Source organism: Pseudorca crassidens, chromosome 2 (assembly GCF_039906515.1).
Source record: "Pseudorca crassidens isolate mPseCra1 chromosome 2, mPseCra1.hap1, whole genome shotgun sequence".
Lineage (NCBI taxonomy): Eukaryota > Metazoa > Chordata > Mammalia > Artiodactyla > Delphinidae > Pseudorca > Pseudorca crassidens.
Genome location: NC_090297.1, coordinates 146,981,351 through 147,005,473, shown reverse-complemented (window position 1 = coordinate 147,005,473; position 24,123 = coordinate 146,981,351). Strand labels below are relative to the sequence as shown.

General features: G+C 41.8%; 1 long non-coding RNA gene across 1 annotated transcript; it reads left to right on the top strand.

Annotated features, from left to right (window-relative positions):
* The first annotated feature begins 13,580 nt into the window (after positions 1-13,580).
* LOC137211988 (uncharacterized) lies at positions 13,581-23,578 on the top strand. The gene is made up of 4 exons (XR_010937309.1): positions 13,581-13,917; positions 17,332-17,490; positions 22,009-22,114; positions 22,880-23,578. It is a non-coding gene; the product is annotated as an uncharacterized lncRNA (long non-coding RNA).
* The last annotated feature ends 545 nt before the right edge of the window (positions 23,579-24,123 follow it).

The following is a 24,123-nucleotide window of genomic DNA, read 5'->3' as shown; positions in this document are numbered from 1 at the left end:
GATGAGCACCTGCCCCGGCTGAGCCTTTAGGCCTCTCACTGCTCTTCCATCAGGAACAGATCTCAGTCCACAGTTCAGCTCTCCCTTCTTTATAATTGATGTTCAATTTTCCACCTCCAGCTCTGACCTCATCTGGAACTTGGTCTTTTAAGTGTCTGGCTAGTCTTCGAATGCCTCCGCAAGTATGAATTCCCAACCAAATGTACCCTCTTCCTCCAGAGCAATTCCCTCTTCCAACTTGCTGAATTCTTTTTGTGGGTTCATTAAATGCTTATTGAGTTCTTAATATGTGCTAAGCCCTGCCCTAGATGTTGGAGCTACAGTAAAAGAATAGGATCAGGTTCCTGCCGTCAAAGAGCTTACAGTCTAGTTGAAAATGTGTGTGCTTGACCTCAGTGAAGTAGCTGACAACCAAAGCAGGGGTCTCAGGATCTGTCTCACTGCACGTATTATAGTGGAAACATGTGTGCAGTGAATAAATGTGAAATCAAAAGGATTGCAAAACCTACCTAGCCTACTGGGACCACAGCGCCTCATGTGTAAGGCACCTCTCTCCCTGTGGGTACACCTTTCTGCAATTTCAGGTGTGGGCTTGGGAACTCTCTGCAAATACACTTCCCTTTCTCTGGGTAACTCAAAGGTAACAACTGACTTTTCAAGTTACCAGCACTCTCTGCTCATAACATCACCATCAAGCTTTTAGAGAGAGAACAGCTAAAAACCACTCACAGCGAATGGCCACTGATGAGTCAGAAACCCTTAAAAGCTGTAATCAGGGGCCAGTGTCATGCATAGTTCTGTGGTTAGGCAAGCAGGAGTCACCTACAGGAAAGGATAATGATTATTCCCATCAGTATAAATGCTGTGCCCCCCCCCCAAGCACCTGGCTTCCCTTTAATTTGCCTGTGACATGTTGCTACACTTAATTGCATTTGACAATTAGTAACATTTCAACACCTCTTTTAATGGAACAATTAAGAGAGTGCTTGTCTTGGTTGCAAGAAAATATATGAGCTGATTTTTCAGAGGATAAGAAAAAAGACCAAACATAAAGCCCCAGTGGTAATTCAGTTAGAGTCAGCTTTGAAGTAAGCCCTTTCTTTTTTTTGCATTTTGCAAGAATTATGTGCCAGCATGTCTTTTCATGTTTGTTTGTTGGTTGGTTGGTTTCCCTGAGTGAGCATTTCTCCACCAGACAGCTCCGGGCTGTTCACACAGCCAAATGATATTAATTACAAGGAAGAATGGATGCTAAGCAGTTGCTGTTACTCATTTCTCACTCGTGTTGTTGCATTGATTTCTTGGGAAAGCAGATGCCCTGAAGGCAGTACTTCCCACAATCAATGCAGGCCCCAGGGAAGGCTGAGAAGAGTCTTTGAGCTTTTGTCCTCGTTTCCAGTTCCCTCCAAATAGCAGACTCCTGGAGAAGTGTGGCCCTGAGAAGTCCCTGGAAAAACTTAAATAACTGCTATTTTTAGTATTCAACACCTCCCCCAGCACACACACATGCATTAATAACAGAGAAAAATTATTCTGCTCAGTTATTACAAAACTGACCTTACAGCAGTAGTTTATAAATCTTGGGACTCACGAATAATACAATATTGTCACTGTAGACAAGCCTGCAAGGAGCGTGTGCTTGAAGACTCGCCTGATAAAGAGTTGTGAGGGGCACAGAATTAAATGTCATTTGCGGCATGCGAACTCTTAGTTGCGGCATGCATGCAGGATCTAGTTCCCTGACCAGGGATCGAACCCAGGCGCCCTGCATTGAGAGCACGGAGTCTTAGCCTTTCGACCACCAGCCACAACTAAAGATCCCACATGCTGCAACTAAAGACCCTGTGTGCCATGACTAAGACCCGGCGCAGCCAAATAAATAAATAAATATATATATTTTTTAATTTTTTAAAAAAATGTCATTTGCAAGGGTTCATGCATTTCACTTTCCAAAACAATCATTTAGCAGAGAGGTTAGGATGGATCGTTGAAGTGGTTTCTGTGTTAGAAAAGTCCCAAGAATATGAGAAAACCTGGTCAAGGCTATCGTTGCTGCCCCGTGCCCACCAAACTTAAGAGCAGATCCCACCTTTAAAGTCCACTGCCATCCTCGTTGTAGACAAATTGGATTCCTGCTACCTCTGACAATTACCACTACTCTCCTATGACCACGTGGCTGCCGGCTGTTCCTTCTGTCTGCAATGATGTCTTCTGCTTGCCCCAAACCCACCACTCCTCAAGATACAACTCACATATCATGTTCTTCATGAAGCTTCCTCTGATCCCCTCCCCCTTTCTCTCAGACCCTTCACCGTTTGGATGCTTCCTGTATCACTCATTATCTATGTCTTACAGGCATCTGGACCATTTGCTCATGACTGAGTAGACTGGAAACTCTGAGGCCAGGAATCCTATATGATTCTTCTTTCAATAAGCCATACACTCCAGTACAGTATATTATTATTTATATTATTAATGATAATTATAACTGTCAGGTATTCTTCAATAAGCGTTTGTGGAATTAAATTGTATGGAATTGTCAGAAAGGAGTCTGACTTCTTAAGAATGTTACTGGTTTGATTGACAGTTGCCTTTTTTCCCCCACCCACCCCCCAAAAGTGCCTGTACAGGTGAAAGGCTGGGAAGGCAAGGAAAACATTTCTGCTTCTCGAGCTTTGATTTAACACCCCTCCAACAGCTTAGGTGGGTATGTCATCCACTCTGGAGTGGCTGGGCGTTTGTAACCCCAGCGCTGTCACAATGCCCCCCCCAGGGAGAGATGCAATCAGAAGAGCAATAATGACTTTCTGGGAGCTGCAATGAACAACCTCATCTCTCAGATCACGAGGGCAGCCCTCTTCTGAGATCCACCACAGATTTATCGCCATCCTTTCTCTTCCTTTCCACACTGACAGTATTCCCTCTTCCCTTCCCCTCCCCCCAACACTACAGCGTGTACCCAAGGGCCCCCAACTGGACTGTCTAGGCATATAAACAGAACTTTCACAGGCCCCATCCCTCTCCTGGGTCAGGAGAGAAGGGGGTCACTGGTCCCAAAAGATGAACTTCTTGCACTGAAATCCTCATCACTTGCACCTTCACAACACACATCCTCACACAGCTAACTGCACACACTAATGCCACATCTTGCTAATTGTATTACCCTTGCTGGTTATTATTAAGGTCTTGCTTTCAGGACATAGAGAGAAGCAACCACATAATGATCAAGGAAACAAACGGAGCGTATCACGGCAACCACCCTGCAGTGATAATGAGTTACATAAATCAAAAGTTCAGTAATTTACCTATCAGATCGAGCAGTGGATAGGGATTTTCAGTTATTGTGATTGTTTTGTGATAGATTTTTTTAAATAACTCTTGTACAAAGATGTTCTAGAAACTGGAAATGTGTTTCCTAAAGGGAGGCAGCAGAATGCTGTGCAAAGAACATGGCAGCTTGATGAGTCAAGAGACACTTGAGCTGATTTAGCTCTGCCACCTTGCGGAGAGAAGCCAGCTCCCTTCTGTGGCTTTCAGATTCTTCCATCAAATACTGTATGTAGAAGCGTCTTTGCACTCCTGAAGGTCCCTTTCTCGCTGAGATTCTAGGTACCTACACTCCTCAGACAAAATGCAACAGGACACCTCCTGCCTTCCACTTTCTAGAGAGAATTGAGCTGCAGTTTTAGTGAAAGTCAGCCAGCCCTTCATCAACTAAAGAAACATGAGTTTTTCCTCACTCTGTGTGCAATACTTCACTCCCCAGATCCTACATTAAATCAAGGCATGGTATAACCCTCTTCCTTTTATTACACTTGGTGAAATTGTTTGTCTACGTGAGTAGCTGGGTGGTGTTATCCACAATAATTTGTCTTGGTTTAGAGCACAAACGGTTTGCATGTTAAACCACTTTGTTTTGTTGGTGATTTGTGGGTTAATACTTAGAAACTTTGAGGAATAGATTACTTTTTGGACCCAGGGGATTAATAATTCATTTTATTCTAAGTTTCCAATGAAATAAACCTCAGGAAGTAGGATGTCTCTTGAGTCATGCCCAGACTAAGGCAGCAAAAGCCCCAGCGAGATTGTTAGATTCAGAAAGGGGCCTAGGAACAAGGTTCCTTTGAGGGGCAGTGGCCAAGAACATGTGTGTGTACATGTATATGTGTATAGATATGTATGAGTGTGCATGTATGTTTGGATATATACACGTACCTGTGTGTATATACATGCATGATTCTGTGTGTATGTGTGTATATGTATGTGTATGCATGTAAGTGTGTATGTTAATATGTGTATCTATCTGTGTGTGTGCGTGTGTGTCCGTGTGTGAGTTTATGTATGTGCATGTGTATCTATATATGTGTATATGTGTATGTATCTGTGCATACATGTTTTATTTCTGTGTGTGTAAGAATGTATGTACATGTGTGTCTGTAGAATGCAGAGCTGACACCTCCTGGTTTAAGTCCCTGGATCAAATGATGGTTACATTTATGATAAAGAGGATGAGGATGCCAAAAGTTCACCCCTTCCCAAACCACTGGCCTCTGCCTCCTTCTCCAAGCAAGGATCCCTTCACTCCAATAACAGGGAGAATGATAATCTTCTCTGCATGGAAAGAGACTCGCCAAGCATGAAGCAAGTTGGCGCTGGCTCCGTTAGAAATGAACAGATAAACAAACAAATGAGAGCTTGGAAAGAGGAGATGGTTTATGAATAAAACAATGTTTTATTAAGTTGCTATTAAATTTCAATTGAGTAGTGCTTGGGATACATAGGCACAGATATATTCCTGAAACTAATTGGTTTTCCACATCTGCCTTGCTTCCTAATTGGACTAATTACTGCACTGTAGGATAATGTTCGTCGTACTACAGAAGGCAAGAAACCTTGATTTACATTGAGAGGAGCAGCAATTAGAGGGAATTAATTCATAAAGCAACATCTAAATAAATCATATTATGAAAAGACAGCAATGTAATTATTGTGACTGCTGGGTCCCTGGTGGGGGAACATCAAACTTAAACCTCAAACCAAGCTGCTGAATTCTCCTCGGATCAGTGTAGCATCTCCTATTTCATCAAGCATGTACTACCTATTCTTTAAGGCCTAATTGAGGTGCCGTTTCAAAAACAATATGCCCCAACGCTTCTCCTCTCTAGCGGCGGCGGAGAAAAGCATCAAGTTCTCACCACCTCATATTTGTCCTTTGTTAGAGTTAAATACGAGCTCAGCACGACGTGGATAATGTGTTATGTATTGGCTGCAGTTTCAGAATGGGATTCTTTGCAAACTTAAGTGTCATTATGAATCCTCTCTTGACATCCAGTGACATTTTTGGGTTGTAGCTAAGAGCACTTATTAGTAAGAATAGCATGTTAAATTCCGGCATTTCAATAATTCATCTCCCCTTGCTAAGAAGTCCCTGGCTAAGGTCCTGCTTGACTGTAATGGGTCTGAAGGCTCCACAACATTCACACCCGGTCCTTCCCCTTTGACAGTAGAGATCCTCTGTTTTCCTTCTTTTTTTCTTTTTGTTTTATTTTTCTTTCCTCCTTCTTACTATCGTCCTGACTGAACCTGAAGGGAACTTGTGAACAGCCTCCAGAGTAAATCTTTTGAGCCTCAGTTTCCCATAAAATCCATAAAATTCAGTGATTTCCTCCTAACTAACATTCCGTCTGCAATATGCTTTTAATAGGGTTTTCTCACTTTTTCACATCAAGGCACATACACAAAATAATGTTTATACAACACCAGGGAAATCAGAGAGCCTGTCTGTGGCCAAAGGCCATTAGGGTTTCGGGATCCAGGCTCTGGCTATCCCAGGACCTGCCCTCCTGCCATGCTGACTGGGGGAATCAGTATCTTGGCACCCCTAAGACCCATTGGTGCCATGGACACCCACTGGGGAACTCTTCCCCAAAGAAGCTACACTCTCTACTTCAAAGGAGCCTTCTGCACTCTCAGTGGGCTGGAGTAACCCTGTCCTGCAGCCCTCTACTTTACAATACAACAGGTCATTACTCTTGGCAGGTAGCCCCCCCGCTCACTGTCTGCTAGGAGGCCTGACTTTGCTCATCTCCATCTGCCAGTAGAGAGGTGGGGACCACACAGAGGAAAATATTGTAGGAAAATAACCTCCAGTGTAACCACACACAGTGCGAGGGCTCTGAACTTCCCTCGTAAGGGGACTTATTCCATGACTATTAAATCAAGAAGTCAAGAGTTTAGCAGGGGTCAGAGAATTCTTTAGAAGAATGGCATTGACTTCCAGGACTAACTGTCAAGAACAAGGGCTTTTATTTATTTATTTTTTTAAAGTATCTTTTCCAAATTTTTTTTAAATTTATTTATTTATTTATTTTTGGCTGTGCTGGGTCTTCGTTTCTGCATGCGGGCTTTCCTTAGTTGTGGCAAGCAGGGGCTACTCTTCATTGCAGTGCACAGGCTTCTCACTGCAGTGGCTTCTCTTGTTGTGGAGCACGGGCTCTAGGCGTGTAGACTTCAGTAGTTGCAACATGCAGGCTCAGTAGTTGTGGCTCATGGGCTCTAGAGTTCCGGTTCAGTAGATGTGGTGCATGGACTTAGTTGCTCTGCAGTATGTGGGATCTTCCCGGAACAGGGATCGAACCCTTGTCCCCTGCATTAGCAGGCAGATTCTTAACCACTGCACCACCAGGGAAGTCCCAGAACAAGGGCTTTTAGAATCAAAAAGACTTGGATTTAAACCTATTTCTGTGACGTTTAAGCTTGAATATACTATTTAACCTCTGTACCTCAGTGTTCTCATCCTCAAAATGTGGATAATAATACCTGCTTCATGAGGTTGTTATGAGGATTAAGTAATACTGTGTATGTAAAGAATTTAGCTCCTTCCTAGGCCTAGACTAAGTTTCAAAAAATAAAAATTACCATTACTCTTATTATTATTACTGCCCCCATCTAATTCTTCTGGTCATTCTAATGTAACCTCACCAAACGGTCATCCATCTTAATTCCTCTGAGAAACAGAATTTACTTTGTTCTCAAGCAGCCCATTCACTTTTCAAGCAGTCTCTTTGCTCCTGATTCCAACTTCTGGATCTACATTATGTCAGATTGTCTGTGTCGTTTCAAAATCATTCCTTTTGCCCAAATTGATACAGCAACATCATTCCCAGGTAGCTGAGTAAGCTCCCTTTCCCTGTTAAGACTTGATCTTAGGAGAGCTTTCAACTGGGGCTCATTTTGGAGATAATGATTCAAACACTGTTCCAAACAGATTCTTCAAATCCGAAGGAATATCTACCCTGATCTTGTGAACATAATTCTACCTAGATATAGAAAAACAATTGTCAATGGAGAACAGCTTTGTTTTCAAAAAAGCTTATTTTGGGCTTCCCTGGTGACGCAGTGGTTGAGAGTCCGCCTGCCGATGCAGGGGACACGACTTCGTGCCCCAGTCCGGGAAGATCCCACATGCCGCGGAGTGGCTGGGCCCATGAGCCATGGCCGCTGAGCCTGCGCATCCGGAGCCTGTGCTCTGCAACGGGAGAGGCCATAGCAATGAGAGGCCCGTGTACCGCAAAAAAAAAAAAAAAAAAGCTTATTTTATTTCTATTTATCTCCAAACATTTCCTTAGGATGCAGATCTGAAAGAACACATTTCTTTGTGAGGTAGAATAGTATTTCATGCTGCATTCCCAGACCCTCCTGGATTCTATGAGATTATGTAGGTAATGAGCTCATATAAATTAAAGTTGAATAAATGTGAACAGGTCCACATGAAATGCAATGGCCTCAAACAACACAGGAAGCAGAGGATGTCCAGTAGAGGATGTGGATTTGTCTTTGTAAAACAAGGGCTCCAACACCACCAGCAAGCCCTACCAGGGTGAAGGCACCGCTGGGCAGGACTTCAGTAGGTGCACACAGGGGGCCTTCTCTCTACGTCTTATGGCCAGAGAAGTGGCCAGAGTGCAGCTGAATCCCAGCAGAGGCCCCCAACACCTCCATCTGCTCGTTGTTTTGTGGGGTGAGGGTGGGAGCAGCTTTGTATGGGGAGATACATATTTGGAGCTCAAATGTCTAGCAGTCTCAGCTTAGTTGCTGGCTCTTAGGGGGATACTGAGAAACACAGCTCCATGTCGCCTGGGATGCTTGGGGCCCTCAGGACCAGTGGGAAGCTAACTTTTGACACAGCCCCTCCCTCTGTGGAAGGGGGATCCCTTGATCCCAGCTAGCTCAGTATCAGGCAACCCAGGCTTCGAAGCTCATACACTGGACATCCCTCATGTTCCTCCAGACTTCCAGCTCCACATCCTAACAGCCATGCGATTGTAGGAAAGTAACTTGGACTCTCTGAGTCCTCACTGTTTCAATAGTAAAATGTGAACGCTACCCATGCTTATCCCACAAGATTATGGTGTAAGGAGTAAATGAGATGCTGTGCACAAAAATCTTTTAGTCAACGGTAGTGATCCCCTGGGCTCTCAGGTTGTTTAGGACAGCCCATTTGGGAACATCTTCCTTTTCAGGAACAGGAGGCTGGGCAGTAACCGCCCCCATCTTTTTCTTTGATGTTCTATAGTCACATCACATTACGCTGTGTCAAATCACCTTCGTATGATGGAGAAGAATTAACATAATATGATGTTGGAAGGCAAGTTGCTGCTTGATACACCGTAACTTCCTCCATTCAAAAGCAAAGTTGCACAGCTAATTACCTGCTCTTAGCAAAATATTCGTCCAATATATGCCAGAAAGATGAGGGATGTTTCAGTCAAGCAGACAAGGATCCATCCTGATTTGTGATGCTTAATGCCATGGCAAGGACACCTTGTAATTGGATCCCCAGCTAACGTGGAAAGTGTGGAGAGATAATATCACTTCAGAAAGATGCAAACCAGGAGGGGCAGAGATTTGTTCAACATTGTTTACCATTTCCGTCTCTTTGTCTTTCTCTCTCTGTCTCTGTCTCTCTGTCTTTATCTCTATCTGTCTCTATCACTATCTTTCTATCTATCTCTCTATTTCCTCACCCCTGGAATCCAGCCACCACAATTTGAGGGTGGCCAGGTATTGCAGAGGCCTCACGTGTGTTTCAGCCTCAGCCCCATTGCAGGTCTCAGCCAACGGCCAGCATCATTGGGAGAGGGCAAGTCTTCAGTTATTCCAGCTCCCATTCTTCAAGTCTTCCAGCTGAGACCCCAGACGTTGCAGAGCAGAGAAATGGAAATTTCTCTGTTGAAATTCCTGACCCACAGAATCCAGGAGCTTAACAAATGGTTCTTTCATACTACTAAGTTTTAGGGTAATTTATTATGTATCCATAGTAACTGTAATATCTTAATAACAGACTTAATAATAACGGGGCTTTATAGCTTTTCATATTCACTACTCACTTAATCCCCAATGGGAGACATATTATTACTCTCCTAATTTTATGGAAAGGCAAAGTTCCTTGATTAAAAGAGCTAGCAGATGGTAGAGCTAACATTAAAACCAAAATCTTCTGGCTCCAAATCTTGGAGTCCTTTCCCTAATATTATCTTTACTGGGTCACACACTGCATTTTGGTGAACAGGAGACGGCTTCAATCAGATCCGGGATTTTCAGTTGATTCTAGTGGCAGTGTAGCATGTTATGTGCTGTGGTTCTGGGATTCGATTTGCCTGGGTTCAGTCCCTGACTCTGCCTCCTATGAGCTGTATTGTAATTGGTCAGAACCCTTTGGGGTCTTTCCAGGACAGACCCCTGCCCCATATCTTCTGCTGTAGCTCCTCTCTGAAGTACCTAGATATTAGTATCTCATGCATACTTCCTGCATTTTTCAGATACTAAAAACCACCACCAAATGGAAGAAGTTAACTGCTTGATGATCATGAGCAGATAGCTCCCAGACCTTCTGGTGCCTAAGGATGGATAATGTTACCTGTCCTGTGGCCTCAGCATCAACCAATCAGAGAACTGTGCACGAGCTGGTCACAGACCCTGGGAAGCCCCTCCCTCACCTTGCTGAAATACTCACTTTTAAAATGCTTTGCTGAAACCCTTCAGAGAGTTCAAGAGTTTTTTGGCCATGAGCCGCATTCTCCTTGCTGGGCCCTGGAGTTTCTCTTCTCCTTGCTGGGCCCTTGGAGTTTCTCTTCTCTAAACTCCAAGCCTTCAGTTCGGCCTCACTGTGCAACAGGCACACAAACTTGTGTCCAGTAACAGTATAACTTGGGCAAATTAAGAGATGTGCTGAGTTTCTTCATCAGTAAGTAATTTAGAACAATGCCTGGCACATCAGTGATGCTCAATCAATGTTGATTGTGATTATGGTTTATAGAATTGCTCTTAGGCTCAGGAAGAGGGACCCCTGCCCTAGGCCTTCCACTTTAGAAGGATGCATTTGACCCATATCTCTAGTCATGCCCTTCCCATAGGGTGAAAGTACAAGGAACCAGGAGGACAAAGCATTCTAGCCAACGTCCTTCCCTCCAGAGTGTCCTTCCCTCAGCGTGTCGAGATCGTGGAATTCCCTACACACATGGCTGCAAGCCCACTTCCATGGCACAAACTATTACCATCTTTGATTCTTCATCCTAAGGGCAGACTGTGTTTTGTCATATTCACCCTAGGCTGAAGGGTGGGCAAAGCTTGGCTGCTTGCATGGGGTGTGGGTGAATCTTACACATGCAAGCTCAGAATTCTCACACGTGTGTGCAAAGCTTCTTATGTCATGAGTAAAGTCAGGAATGGGAAGAGAAAAGGGTGTGGGTGATGAGCTGGTGTCCGGGATCCAGTTCTCCCCGTTCTATATATTCCATCATGTAACCCCCCCAAAATTTGAAATTTGATCAGGGCTTCCAAGTCATTATGAAGGTCTATTTGTTAAGACAGGAAACCAGAATATATTCTGTTTAGCATGTATTTTATCTTGATTTATAAATTTTAAATATTTAGACATGTAATGTTTGGGTCTCTATTCACATTTTTATCCCAGGCCCTGCAAATATTAGGATTGACAGATTGATTAGGAAAGAGACAAAAGGCAGGGAGGCTAGCTGCAGGGCTCCTGTAGGCATTCAGGTGACAAATGGAAGGCCAGATTAGGGTTAGAGACTTTAAAAGGAGGAAACGGAAGTGAGAGACATTTCAGCAGTAGAAGTGATCAGCCTCACCCCTCAGTGGAATGAAGGGTTTGAGAACGGTACCAGTGACTTCTCAGATTTCTCTAGTTAGTCCATGGATATAGAAAGGATGATGGGAGAAGCAGCAGAATTGGGGAAGGGAGGGAGCAAAGTGAGTCTGGTTCTGTGCCTGCTGAGTTTCAGGTGCCAGCAGGCTATCCACACGGTGAGGACTGTGGCTTGAGATACATAGGTTTGGTAAATATTAAGGCATGGAATTGATGCAATCACCGGAATGGGAGAAAAGGGCTGGGCAGCACCTCAGAGGAAGAAAAGCCAGATACTATGCTATTATACCAGCCAGGGTAAGCTGAAGTGACACATGGCCCCCAAACCTCAGGAGCTTACAACATCAAAGGTTTATTTCTCATACATTTGCATTGCAGGTCACTCGTGGCTCTGCCGCATGTTCTCTAAGCAGTTCCCATGCAGGTGGAAGAGCATGACTGGTGGGATTGCAGAGGGAAAAGAGATTGTGGCAGTTCACATACTGGCTCTTAAAATTCTTTCTTGGAAATGACACGTGACTCTGCTGCTCACATTTCATTGGGTAAAGCAAGTCACATGGTCAAGCCAGCCATCAATGTAGTAGGGAAGAGGCAGTGGTTACTTTTGAACAGTAGCAATGTAGTCAGTGACATGCCACCCCAGGAAAAACAAGTCTTCTTACCCTTATTTTTTCTACTCCATAACAGGAGCTGTCTAGCTTGGAAGTGGGCTGCAGGACTGCTTTTCAAGTAATTAACAGTAGTTAACCAAGTTATGTGGTGGGGAGAGAGGGATTAAGATGCTGATATTTCAAATACGAGCAAAAGCATACACAAACTTATAGAGATGAAACAGAACATTCATTCACTCAGTAAGCACTTAGTTATCATCTACTAAATACCAAGTACCAGGAAAAGATCTTCCTACACACCCAGGAAATGGCCTAACACACCCAACAAAACTAATGATGTATAGCCATAAGGAACACAAACATTTTTTTTATGAAACAGTTTCTAACTGCTTTATATCCATTAGCCATCTCTCCTCAATAACTCGGTACAGTGATAATTATTACTATCATTTTACAGATGAGGAGTGTGAAGTTCAGGGGCTGTATAACTTCCCCAAATTTACACAGCTGGCTAGGGTCAGAGGCTGGATTCCAAGCCACTCCCACTTCTAATCTCCCACTGAACCGTCTATCCTCAGCATTCAGGGGTCTGCCCAAAGCGAGAAAGAATTCAGAGTATACAGAACAAAGGCTCGAAAAGAGGCCGGAAGCTAGTTAATAGGCTACATAAATTCACTTTAGATGGTGTCAAAGAGAATAAGCACAGGCCCAAAATGGTAGCACTTGTGCAAAACGCATGATACTAAACCTAGATGTAATACCTAACCTAATTGCAGTTTAGACCTTCACTAGAAATGTAACCTTAATCAACCAGTCTGGAATCTTCTGGTCAACACCAATAAGGTAATCTGTCATGTGGACCCTCTCCATACCCTCAGAGGCAGAAGAGGCAATCTGCATGATGAAACCTTAGCCTTTCCCTTCTCCCAGAAAAGAAGATATCCTGGCCTAAAAATAATCCTTTCTTTTCTTTTTCTAATAGCTCCCTTACCCCACCCTTCTTCCTATAAAAACTTTTCATTTTGTACAACCCCTTGGAGTCCTCTTCTAGTTGCCGGATACCATGCTGCCCAATTCGTGAATCAGTGAATAAAGCCTATTAGATCTTCAAATTTACTTGGTTGAATTTCGTTTTTTTAACAAGGGTGAAGTTTCTTCCTGGTGGACTCCTGGAGGGAGTGATGCTTTAACTAAGGACTGTTAAGAAAACAAAATTCAACTGAGTTAACTGTCGACTGAAAAAAAATAAACACAACAGGAGAGTTGTGAGTTAAGGTTTATTGGGGGAAAAATGAGGACTATAGCCTGGGAGACAGCGTTTCGGATAGCTCTGAGGAGCTGCTTCAGAGAGGTAGTGGGGAAGGTCAGCGTTATATACGATTTTAGTGAAGGGGGGACGTGCAATCAAGCACACATTTTGGCAGAGGTTTGCTGCTAGGCACGAGGAGCAAATATCACAGTTAATGATTTCAGTACTTTTCTAGATACAAGGAGATGCAAGAGTTGGGCTCATAAAATCTTCTCCTGAAAATATCTAACTATCTGAAGGCCTGTTCTGCCAGTTTTTCCCAGAGCACAGAGTGCCTCATTCTTGATCTCCACCCTGAACTCCTTTCAGGGGGTGTTGAAAGTCAGCAGCTGCAGCGGCTCGTGATTTTTAATCCTTGTAGAGGTAGATGGCAAGTGCCAACTGGTAGTTGGCAAAATGTTAAAGATCTTATTGGCTTTATTCAACAATTCATGAATCAGGCAGCATCCCATCTAGCAGCTAGAAAGGAGCTCTGAGGAGCTGTACAAAACAGAAGACTCCTATGCCGGAGAGATCAGGACAAGGGATTTATACTTGCTAAAAGTGGATTGTCTGTGACAAGGCCACCTTCCTATAGGAGACAGCAGGGATCTATCAGTTAGATGACCTCATTAATGTTGACCAGGTAATTCCAGTCCAGTTGACTGGTTTAAGATTTCATTCTTGGGAAAGACTGAAAGTGTCGTTAAATTAGGTATTAAGTCTTGGTTTGATGACGTCTGGTGACAAGTGACTTCCTTTTGGGGCTGTTGTCTTGTTTTTAACAGGAAGGACTGTCAAATACGGAAGACCAAGCATGAGCAAAGGAACTGGACTGAGACTGTGAGGTGAGTAAGAATTGTGGAGGACAGAGGAGAACTGATTTGGTGGAGAGATCATATCAGATTTTGAGCTTCAAAATAGTAACCATCTTCCTCCATGTCTTTCCTAATCTCCCAGGCAGGTTCAGACTAATTCATGGAACATTTTGCATCTCTCTTCAAACAACATATTCTATCTTCTATTACACATGTAGCAGCCTTATCTTCCAAGATTGTAAACTTCCTAACAGCCCTGACAGTGTCCTATTCATCTTTGTTTCCCAACACTTGGCATTTAGTAGCATCTCAATGTGTCTGCCCAATTGAGGATTGTTCCGCAAATAAGTCCTCCTGTGGGCAAGGAGAGCTGCCTTTGATTGGAGAAATGTTAATAGCTATATTTTGAAGAGAAGTTAAGGGGGGATCCTCCTGGGATGGGTGTAATTGGAGAGAGGGAAAGATTATTTCCAGAACATTAGGGGTCACAGTTATTTGAAGAATCAAAGACAGTCTTCTCTGTCAGCTCACGGAAGCTCCTTTGCATTTAAAAGCAATGCCATTTACTTACAAATTATAGTGCTTTTGATGCAAATGAGCTGCTTCTGCTTCTAGACAGTTTCCTCTCCCCCAGATTAGCTAAGAAACGTGGGGAAATTGACCTAGGATGCAGAATGCTGAGCCTGACCTGAGGCTTATTAAAATAAAGCTGCTATTTAATTATTCCTATTTCTGAAGGAAAAGGCAATTAGAACCCAGTGAAGTGGCGGGGGGGGGGGGGGGGCAGGATTTTGCTTTTAATCATGTGAATTCTTGGGTGTGGAGGTGGCCAGCAGAGCACACTTGACCAGACTGTGTAGGGAAATTGTTGAGTGCAGAGTCCTGTCCCAGGCCAGACCTGACCCAGACTTGCAGAAGAATTGTGGTAAATTACTGAACCCCTTTGGCCTTCAGTTTTTTAAGCAGGGAGACCCATCCCTGCCCTCTTCATGAGAGGACTGGTGAGAGAATATTAATCTAGTGGCTGGTATTTGACAATTTACAATTTATAAAGTGTTTTTGCACCCATTATCTCGTTTGATCCCCACAAGACCCTGTGAGGTGGGAATTATCATTATTTGCATTTCCAACAGGAAAACTGGGACCAGTAGAGGTTAAATTGTGCAAGTCACACAGTTAGTTATGGAGGCATGCTGTTTCTGACTCCAAATCCCGTTCAACCCTTCTTTCTCCTTGATAGATAGAACAATGATGAAAAGCTAAGGGAGAAAAATCGGTTTTTCTTTTACCCAGATTAGTTTCTTCAGAGGACTCCTGTGCATGAGACTGGCCAAAACCAGATTAACAAGAGAGAAACAAACAGAAGATTATTAATAGGTGCATTGCTCGTAGGAGCAGGGGTGGTTGGAATTTGAGCTTATATACCATCTTAGGCTAAACAAAAGGAAAAAGTGTTTGGGGCCTCTGGGTAGAAAGACGGGATGGGGAGGCAAGTTTTGGAAAGGTGACCAGGAAAGTATGGTAAACTTGTTTAGTAAAATGTTGTTTGGTGAGGTTTGTTATGCAGATTTACATTGGTGATAAGAATTGTTAAGAGTCCTCCTCTTCCTGGTATGGGCAACAGAGACATCTCTACAAGCGAAAATTTTCTTTGTAAAAGAAAAAATTGTGCCCTCCTTTTAAAGCTTTTCCTGCACCTTCTGGTTCTCAATTGCCTTTTAACTCAAAATAATCCACATGCCAAAGAGGTGTGTATATATATATATAATTTTTTTTTTTTTTTTGCGGTACGTGGGCCTCTCACTGTTGTGGCCTCTCCCGTTGCGGAGCACAGGCTCCGGACGCGCAGGCTAAGCGGCCATGGCTCACGGGCCCAGCCGCTCTGTGGCATGTGGGATCTTCCCGGACCGGGGCACGAACCCACCTCCCCTGCATCGGCAGGCGGGCTCTCAACCACTGCGCCACCAGGGAAGCCCCAAAGAGGTATATTTTTGAGTGGCATCTTCTGGTACCCTTTAGAAGATAAGCCATACCTAATAATATTACTTTCTAAGAGCCATGCCTATATGCTAATTCATTTAATCTTCCCAACAACCTAATAAGGTAGGTACTATTATTATTTTCACTTTACAGATGAGGAGACTAAGACACAGAGAGGCTATGATCACATCACCAGTAGGTAGTGGAACTGTGATTAGAATTTAGGAAGACTGGTTCTAGAACACGTGTCCTTATGCCTTAAGCAATGACTTTTCCCATTTCTTGTGGCAGAGCAGAAGGACTATGAGTCGTTACAAGTATGATATTCCTTGAAAAATGAAAGCACATATATTCTCCTACTCCCCGTTCTCGTCACCCAGAAATCTTTCCTTCTAACAATCATGTTGCCAGGATTTCTACCATTACCAATCATTTCTCTGGACAAAGTTATTAGTCCTCCTTGTTTAAAGGCTCTCACCTTTCCTGCCTCCTTCCCCACCACCCTACCCTCATGTACATGCACACAGAATAGTCTAAAAGTCTAGCAGCAAGTCCTCCATGACCTTGACCCCTCTTGCCTCAGCTCTTCCCCTCCCTCCTTCACACCCTGCCCTCCCAGGGCACCAAACCGTTGGAAGTTCCTCAAAGGGCCACAGTCTCTTGCATATCAGTGCACCTTCCTGTTTAATTCTCCCTTCCTCATTCCCTGTGAGACACCTACTTTTTAAAGTTCTTTGCTGCTCTCCCAGTTTACTTTCAGTGCATCTCCTCAGTGCCCCCATAGCAACCTGAGCATTTTCTTTTCATAGGGCATAATGGTTGGAGCAAATAAACTGAGAGCTACCTAAATGAAAAACTTTTTTTTTTGTTAATCTCTGTACTGCCTAGGTCGGTGCCTGCTACTTAGTAGTGAAAGGATTCAGAACCAGCCTCCCTGAAATGTGCCACTTTGCCATGTGGATTTATTTGAGCTGAAGACAATCAAGGCACAAATGACTCAGGAAGAACTTTTCACCTTTCCCCTTAACTGCCCAAAAGATTTTAGATTGGGGGCCTGGTCCAGGAAGAGAGCTATCACCAAAGATAGCTACAAAGAATATGGGCTAGGTGTGGTAAATTGGGTGGAGGGAAGCTAGGCAGGGGCCTGTGGACCAAATTCCTCCCTGTGTCCCATTGTCTCTGTGTGGCATGGAAAACATTTGTTTACCAAATATTTGCTTTTCCCATCTTCCTGTAAGTTGTCTTCCTTCCCTTTGAAGCCCTAGACCCCTACCACCTTCTTAGCTCAGAACAGCATGTTAGCTCAATTGCCTAACTGCCTACGGGTCTCATATTCTTATGGGGCTCCCATATATACATAATTAAATTTGTTTTTCTCCTGTTAATATGTCTTATCTCAATTTAATTATTAGACCAGGCAAATGAACCTAGTAGAGTAGAGGAAAATATTTTCTTGCCCAACAGTTGGTGACCCAGATAGGATTACCTTCACTGGCTGGACACTGCTCAGTCGGAGGCTGCTACAGCTGAGAAAACTGGGACCTCTGACAACAAGCCAGCAGAAAGTAAAAATTCTTACCAATTCAGTCTTCCAGGCTGCAAAATCCAATGGAAGCAAGAGTGGTGAGAGTCTTTTTTTTACTTTTCTAAATTTAAATTAGCAGGAGAAAATATTATAGGTATAGCAACTTTGGTAAAGATTTGCTATTCTTCTTGTTGATCCTTTCCCTCATAGAGATGACCACTGTCTTTCTTTGTCTCTGTCTGTTGTGTCATTTGTCATAAGGAGGAAAACCATAGGGTAGAATGTAGGCAGAAACCCTATAAGTCCGATATTTGAGTCAGCCTCACAGACTGGTTGAGTTCATGATTCTCACCAGACTGGAGTATGTTTAGACACATTTTGCTGTGGGTTAGTGTGCATATGAGGTAAAGGCTTTTGTTAAGGGACATCTTGGAAGCCAAATCTGTGAAACTGGCAGGCATGGATCAAGCACTTAAAAGCTATTAGAGTGCTCACCACCTAACTCAAAGACTCTCATGTTAAGATCAGTTGGTCACGGAGAAGGTTAGATTGACACTAGGTCACCCACCAAACCTCAAGAAAATTCCGTACAACAAGGTGTTCTGTAAAATACCACACAATCTTCCACCCAGTGACGCATTTGACTTAGGTATCAAATTTAGAAAGGAATTTGAAAGATTCGTGACCATTCACAAGCCCCCTCACAGGGACTGAGGCCAAAAACTTGGCCTCTCTGCAGCAGTGCCAAGTCAAATCTCAGAGACCGAGTTTGGGGTGAAGTAGAAAAGATAGCTTTATTGCTTTGCCAGGAAAAGAGGGACACAGCAGGCTCCAGTCCTTGAAAACCGTGTGTCCCCACCCAGGAGGATTTGTTGAGGAGTTTTATAGTGATGGTTCAAGGGTGGGACTGCTGATAAGATTAGGGTGTGTGCAGGTCCTGCACCCTTTTAATCTGGTCTCAGATAATCTCTTGGTGAGCTTCTCTGTTTCCTTTAATCTGGCCTCAGGTGGTCTTCTCTGGAATAAAGAATGCTGACATCTTCCATTTGTTGGGGTTTTAGTTCTATAAAGAGCTCAAAGATATTGTGATGTGTGTCTCTTAAGGCAGAACCAGGACCCTGCCCCAAAGCTGCACTACAGTTTCTTGGTTACTCCTCCCTTATCTCTGCATCCTCTCCCATCCCTGATTAGCAACTGTTCAAATCTTTCCTTTGAGACTCAGGGAAGGCCATGGAAGCTGGAGTCTGTTTCCTGAAAACAAGGAAAGGGGGACACAGAAAGTCTTCCATGCCCAGGAGCCTTATGGGGGCCTATTCAGTTTCAGAACCTAGATTAACTGCTAAGGGGTATTCTTCCCTTCTGTGATTATACCGTAATTATAGACAATTCAGATGGCCCCCTGGGGAAGAAAAATACACACACAGGGGAAATAGGTGACCAGAATTCCTCCTAGGCCCTCCCACAAATGATCAGCTGAAGGCTGATGTTCAGGGGCTGATAGAAGCAATCTAGAGGCGTTCCCCCTAAGGTGAATTGGTCCAAGGTTGAACTGTGTACTCAAAAGGAAGGCTTTTTAAAAATGCTTTATATGGACTTTTCAAAGACATAAATCTTTTGGTTTCCATCTTAGTTGGAAATCTTCTCTTTGATATACAGAAGTAAATTGAAGATAGTATAGTTGGATGGACAGGTCAGCTCCTTCATTTAGGCTGTAACCTCGTTCTTTGAAGAATGAAAAGCAACTGTGTTTATCTTACAAATCTTTGCAAAAGTAGAAATGCAGCTCTAAAGGCCTATTCCTTTTCACCAATCCCAGAACCTCCCCTGTTTACCTCAAAAGGCTTGTAAATATTGGTCTTAGGAAACCAGTCTTTCTTGTAGGAACTTGCATTCATTTCCTGTGCCTTTGAGATGTAAATATTAACTCTTATCTAGACCATTCCTAGTTCCTAAGATTGAAAAAAGGGACAAAGGAAGGGAAGAGCCTTTTTAAACAAACTGCTATAAAAGCTCTCTTGCCCAAAATCTAGTCAGGTACACTTAACTTATTCCAATTCACTATTCTACAAACTAGTGAGTTTTGCACAGTCATACCCATCCCATGGCTACAATTTTAAATCAAAAACTATACGGTCTCGGGCTTCCCTGGTGGCACAGTGGTTGAGAGTCCGCCTGCCGATGCAGGGGACACGGGTTCGTGCCCCGGTCCGGGAAGATCCCACATGCCGCGAAGCGCCTGGACCCGTGAGCCATGGCCGCTGAGCCTGTGTGTCCGGAGCCTGTGCTCCACAATGAGAGAGGCCACAACAGTGAGAGGCCCGCGTATGGCAAAAAAAAAAAAAAAAAAAAAAAAAAAAAAACTATACGGTCTCTATGTCTGTCTTCACGTTTATGTATGTCTATGTATGTGCATTACAGATATATTTTTCTACCTCTGGATGGTATTGCCAAATTCATTTGTAAAAGAACTCTATTTAATTGGCTTAAAATAAGCACTTATAAATTATTTTTAAATCTCAGAAATGTAATAGAAACTAGCCCAAATGTTTTTCAAGTTTGCATGACCTAGGATAATTTTGGGTAAATAAAATCTAGTTTAAGTTTGTTGGTTTAATTAGCACAGACATGTCTTTAGAGTTATCAGCATCAGGTATAATAGTTTTATTTTACCTAGGTTTACTGAAAGTCAAATAAGCTCATCTCTGTTACAAAACATGTCAGCAAGAAAAATAATTTAAGGTGATGGCTAGCTGCTTTAAAGTCTTATGAAATCTTCAGGCATAATCTAAATATGATTGTTAAAAACAAATGAACTGTGTAATAGATGTAAGTGGCATAAGAGTTTTTAGGTAACTTTTCAATAATAATTGTTTTATGGTATGTCTGTTTTAAAATAGCTTCCCAAATCTCTTTGGTAACTTCCACCCTTAGAATTTTGCTAAGTTAAATTAACTGATGGGAATTCATTAAATGGCTAGATCATTTCCAAATAAGGTAAAACGCTAAAACATTAATTGCTAAATAAGTCTAAGTTTACCTATGCAATACTTTTAACCCCTTATTACAAAGGAACAAAAGATATTTGGGTCTCTTAGTAAGCATGTTTTGTGCCACACCAAAAAATTTACTGTGAGATCTAAGCATGTGTTTCTAGAAATTACAAAAAGTATTTATAAATTTGCCAAGCCACAGAATGCTAATATAAAAGATAGTTCACAATTGTTTACTTTTTTATTTTCACTAGAAATTAAGGGTTTTTTTTTTAATTTAAAAATTCTAATATGTGTAATTAAAACTACTAGAAATAAGGGAAATACAAAGAAAATAGGATGTGGATTGGGCTAAGAAAATGTAAGAGGTGTGGAGGTGCATTTGTGTTAAGGAAAAAGAAAGCAAATTTGTCCTAAAGTAAAACTGGTTATTTTAGAATGGGAAAGATAAGAATGAAGGACAAACTAAATGGTATAGAAGGTAGGGAAGAGAGAGAGAAAAAAAGGCAGAATTTTACCTTGTATAATCAAGCTGGCTACAATTGAATTGTTATTATAGGGGTTTTTAAAATAAGTTTTAATGTCAATAGTGTACTTATATAAAACTGAACCTTAATTTTCTTTCACCTGCCAAAGAAAAACGTTTTGTTGGACTATTGGTCTGCTCCTAATAAGAGATTGTAAAAGGTTTTTCTTTACCTTTTTCAATAATATGCCTAAAAGCAGAAATTCTATGTTTTATCAGAATAATTTCCTGTGCTTCATGTTGTCTTTATCTTCAGGTCTTTTGATTACTTAACTAAATGAAGTATTAAAAGAGCTAAGTTTTGCTCAGAACTATGTAAGCTTCTACATTTGCCTTTGAAATCTTCTTGTCATTTTGGTTGAATGGATAATTAAATATTGTTTCATAATGATCTGTGATTCTATTTAGTCAAGCGTCCAAACCTTTTGATATTTTTGACAAACTTCCCCAAATCAAATTTTAAATGATGTCTTTTTGACCCAGAAGTAACTTTGGGATTTTCCAGAGGGCCTCTGTAACATCTCAAAAGATTTCTTCTCTCTCCTTATAAAAAGAGAGATGTTAAAATAATTAGGTTTATTTGATAAGTTACATGAAGCACTATCAAATAAGTGAAGACAAGTGTTAGATTGTATTTGTATAGATATATACTATTAATATGAGTGTTCTACTGGTTTGCAAGGCAGAAATAGAGACACAGTTGTAGAGAACAAACATATGGACACCAAGGGGGGAAAGTGGAGGAGGGGGGTAGTGGTGGTGGGATGAACTGGGAGATTGGGATTGACATATATACACTAATATGTATAAAACAGATAACAAATAAGAACCTGCTGTATAAAAATAAATAAATAAAATTAAATTTTAAAAAATATGAGTGTTCTAGAAATTGTATGAAATTCCTAAAATTCTGATATGTCCTGGTATAATGTTAATCAGTCATAACTATAGTCATTATCTTAAAATGTTGCACGTTACAAAAATAAGTAAATTTCCTTGTCAATTACATTATAATAAACTCTCATCAGATCTTTAAAAGTGGGTATTTTTAAGTCTTTTGTCATTCACTCTGTCATTGTTTTACTCTGATGTTTTTGCAGAAGTGTTCCTGAAAAACTTCATCTTTAGAGAGATTCATGGAAAGGACTTTTAAAGTATTCTAGAATATAGATTTCTGACAATTTTAAGATTGTCAAACTGAACTGGGTAAGAAATTTCAAAATTAATGGAAAAACTGGATTCAAGTATAACAAATATTAATTTCATGGGACTGAATGAACTGATGAGGATGATTATAATTTTTTATGACTTTTTGTTTGAAACATCGCTGGTCCTTTTAAGTTTTGTTTTTCCAGATTTAAGCAAACATTCTTCTCTTTTCTTAGAGTAATTTGGTAAAATCTATCTTTGTGAACAAAGATGAAACAATTACTTTTATTCCCTGCCTGATCCTTCCCAGGATTCAGAAACTCTCAGTGAGTATTCTTATTTTCACAGCAGTTATTTGCCTAAGTTCCCTAAGAATCTGTTCTCCTTGTAACAAGACACAATTAGAAACGTTGGTTACATCACCAAGGCCTTGAATGAAATGTCATATTTGAGAGAAATGTATATAGACTCATATATGACCACACAGCTTTAAGGAACTAAGGTTGACTTTATGGAACCAATAAAGCCCATTGGAAAAATCAGCCTGGACAACTTGATATCAACTTTAGAGAAATCACCATAGCAGCTCATGTAGGGGCAATCTTTGTGCCTGTTACTGTGTGGCTACTCAGAAAAATCACCAGAGACATTCAAACTGCAATCCAGTAAACATATCAGATTGACATTGCCTGCCCTCACTCCATCTGAAAGTGTCATGAGCTGGACATTGAGCAATCTTCCCAACTGACCGCCTTCAGAACGCAGACACTAAGATTATAGTCAGCTCCAACCATTAACCATTGTTTTCTTTTGTTTCCATAGAAATGCCTCTTATAAAGTACCTGATTGCTTGCACCATAGGCCTCACTTTTGGAGCCCACCTGCCTCACTGCCTCCTAAAATGAGACACAACTGTTTAACTAAACTGATCTATTTTCAGACTAAGAGACTGGTTCAATAGATGGAGCAATCCACCAACTCAGCTTCTGGACTATAAAATTTCTTGAATAAATTTTAAAGGCAGGACAGGAGGATTTCAGAATGAGCCTCCCCAAAATGTGCCACTTTGCCATATGGATTTATTTGAGCTGAAGACAGTCAAGGCCCAAATGACTCAGGAAGAGCTTTTCACCTTTCCCCTTAACTGCCCAAAAGAATTTAGATTCGGGGCCTGGTCCAGGAAGAGAGCTATCACCAAAGATAGCTACAAAGAATATGGGCTAGGCGTGGTAAATTGGGTGGGGAGAAGCTAGGCAGGGCCTGTGGACCAAATTCCTCTCTGTGTCCCATCGTCTCTGTGTGGCATGGCAAACATTTGTTTACCAAACATTTGCTTTTCCCATCTTCCTGTAAATTGTCTTCCTTCCGTTTGAAGCCCTAGACCCCTACCCTTTTCTCCTCAGCTCAGGATGGCATATAAGTCTTAATTGCCTGACTTCCTGTGGGTCTCATATTCTTATGGGACTCCCGTACATACATAATTAAATTTGTTTTTCTCCTGTTAATCTGTCTTATCTCAATTTAATTATTAGACCAGGCAAATGAACCTTGAAGAGTGGAGGAATTTTTTTCTTCTCCAACAGTAGATATTTGATAAAGTTTCTCTAGGCCAATACTGTTCATCAGCACTCTATTATAAGCTAGTTTATCAGTATCTTTCTTCCGTAATAGAAATAGCTTTATAGATTTTCTTTCCTGATTATTAAAGTAAAGCGTTCTCATTGTAAATATTTTCCATTATTACAAGAAAATGTAAAGAAGAAAAAAAAGTCACTAATAATATCCCCACCAGAAATATCTTCTCTTTCAGCTAGTTTTTTATGGTAGCAGCTAGCTGAGAAAGGATGGTACCTATGACAAGTTCATTCAACATGAACACGTCCAAGAGAAAAGGAGAGACCTAAATCATAGAGCCATGGCAAGGCATCTGTGAGTTAAACACTTCACTGGATATGTTCCAGCTCAGCAAGGAAAAGCATGAGGTCACTGGCTACTGAAGAAAGAGCACATGAAAAATAGGACAGCAAAAACTATAGTAAGGGAATAAAGGAAGAGGCTTTTTTGCT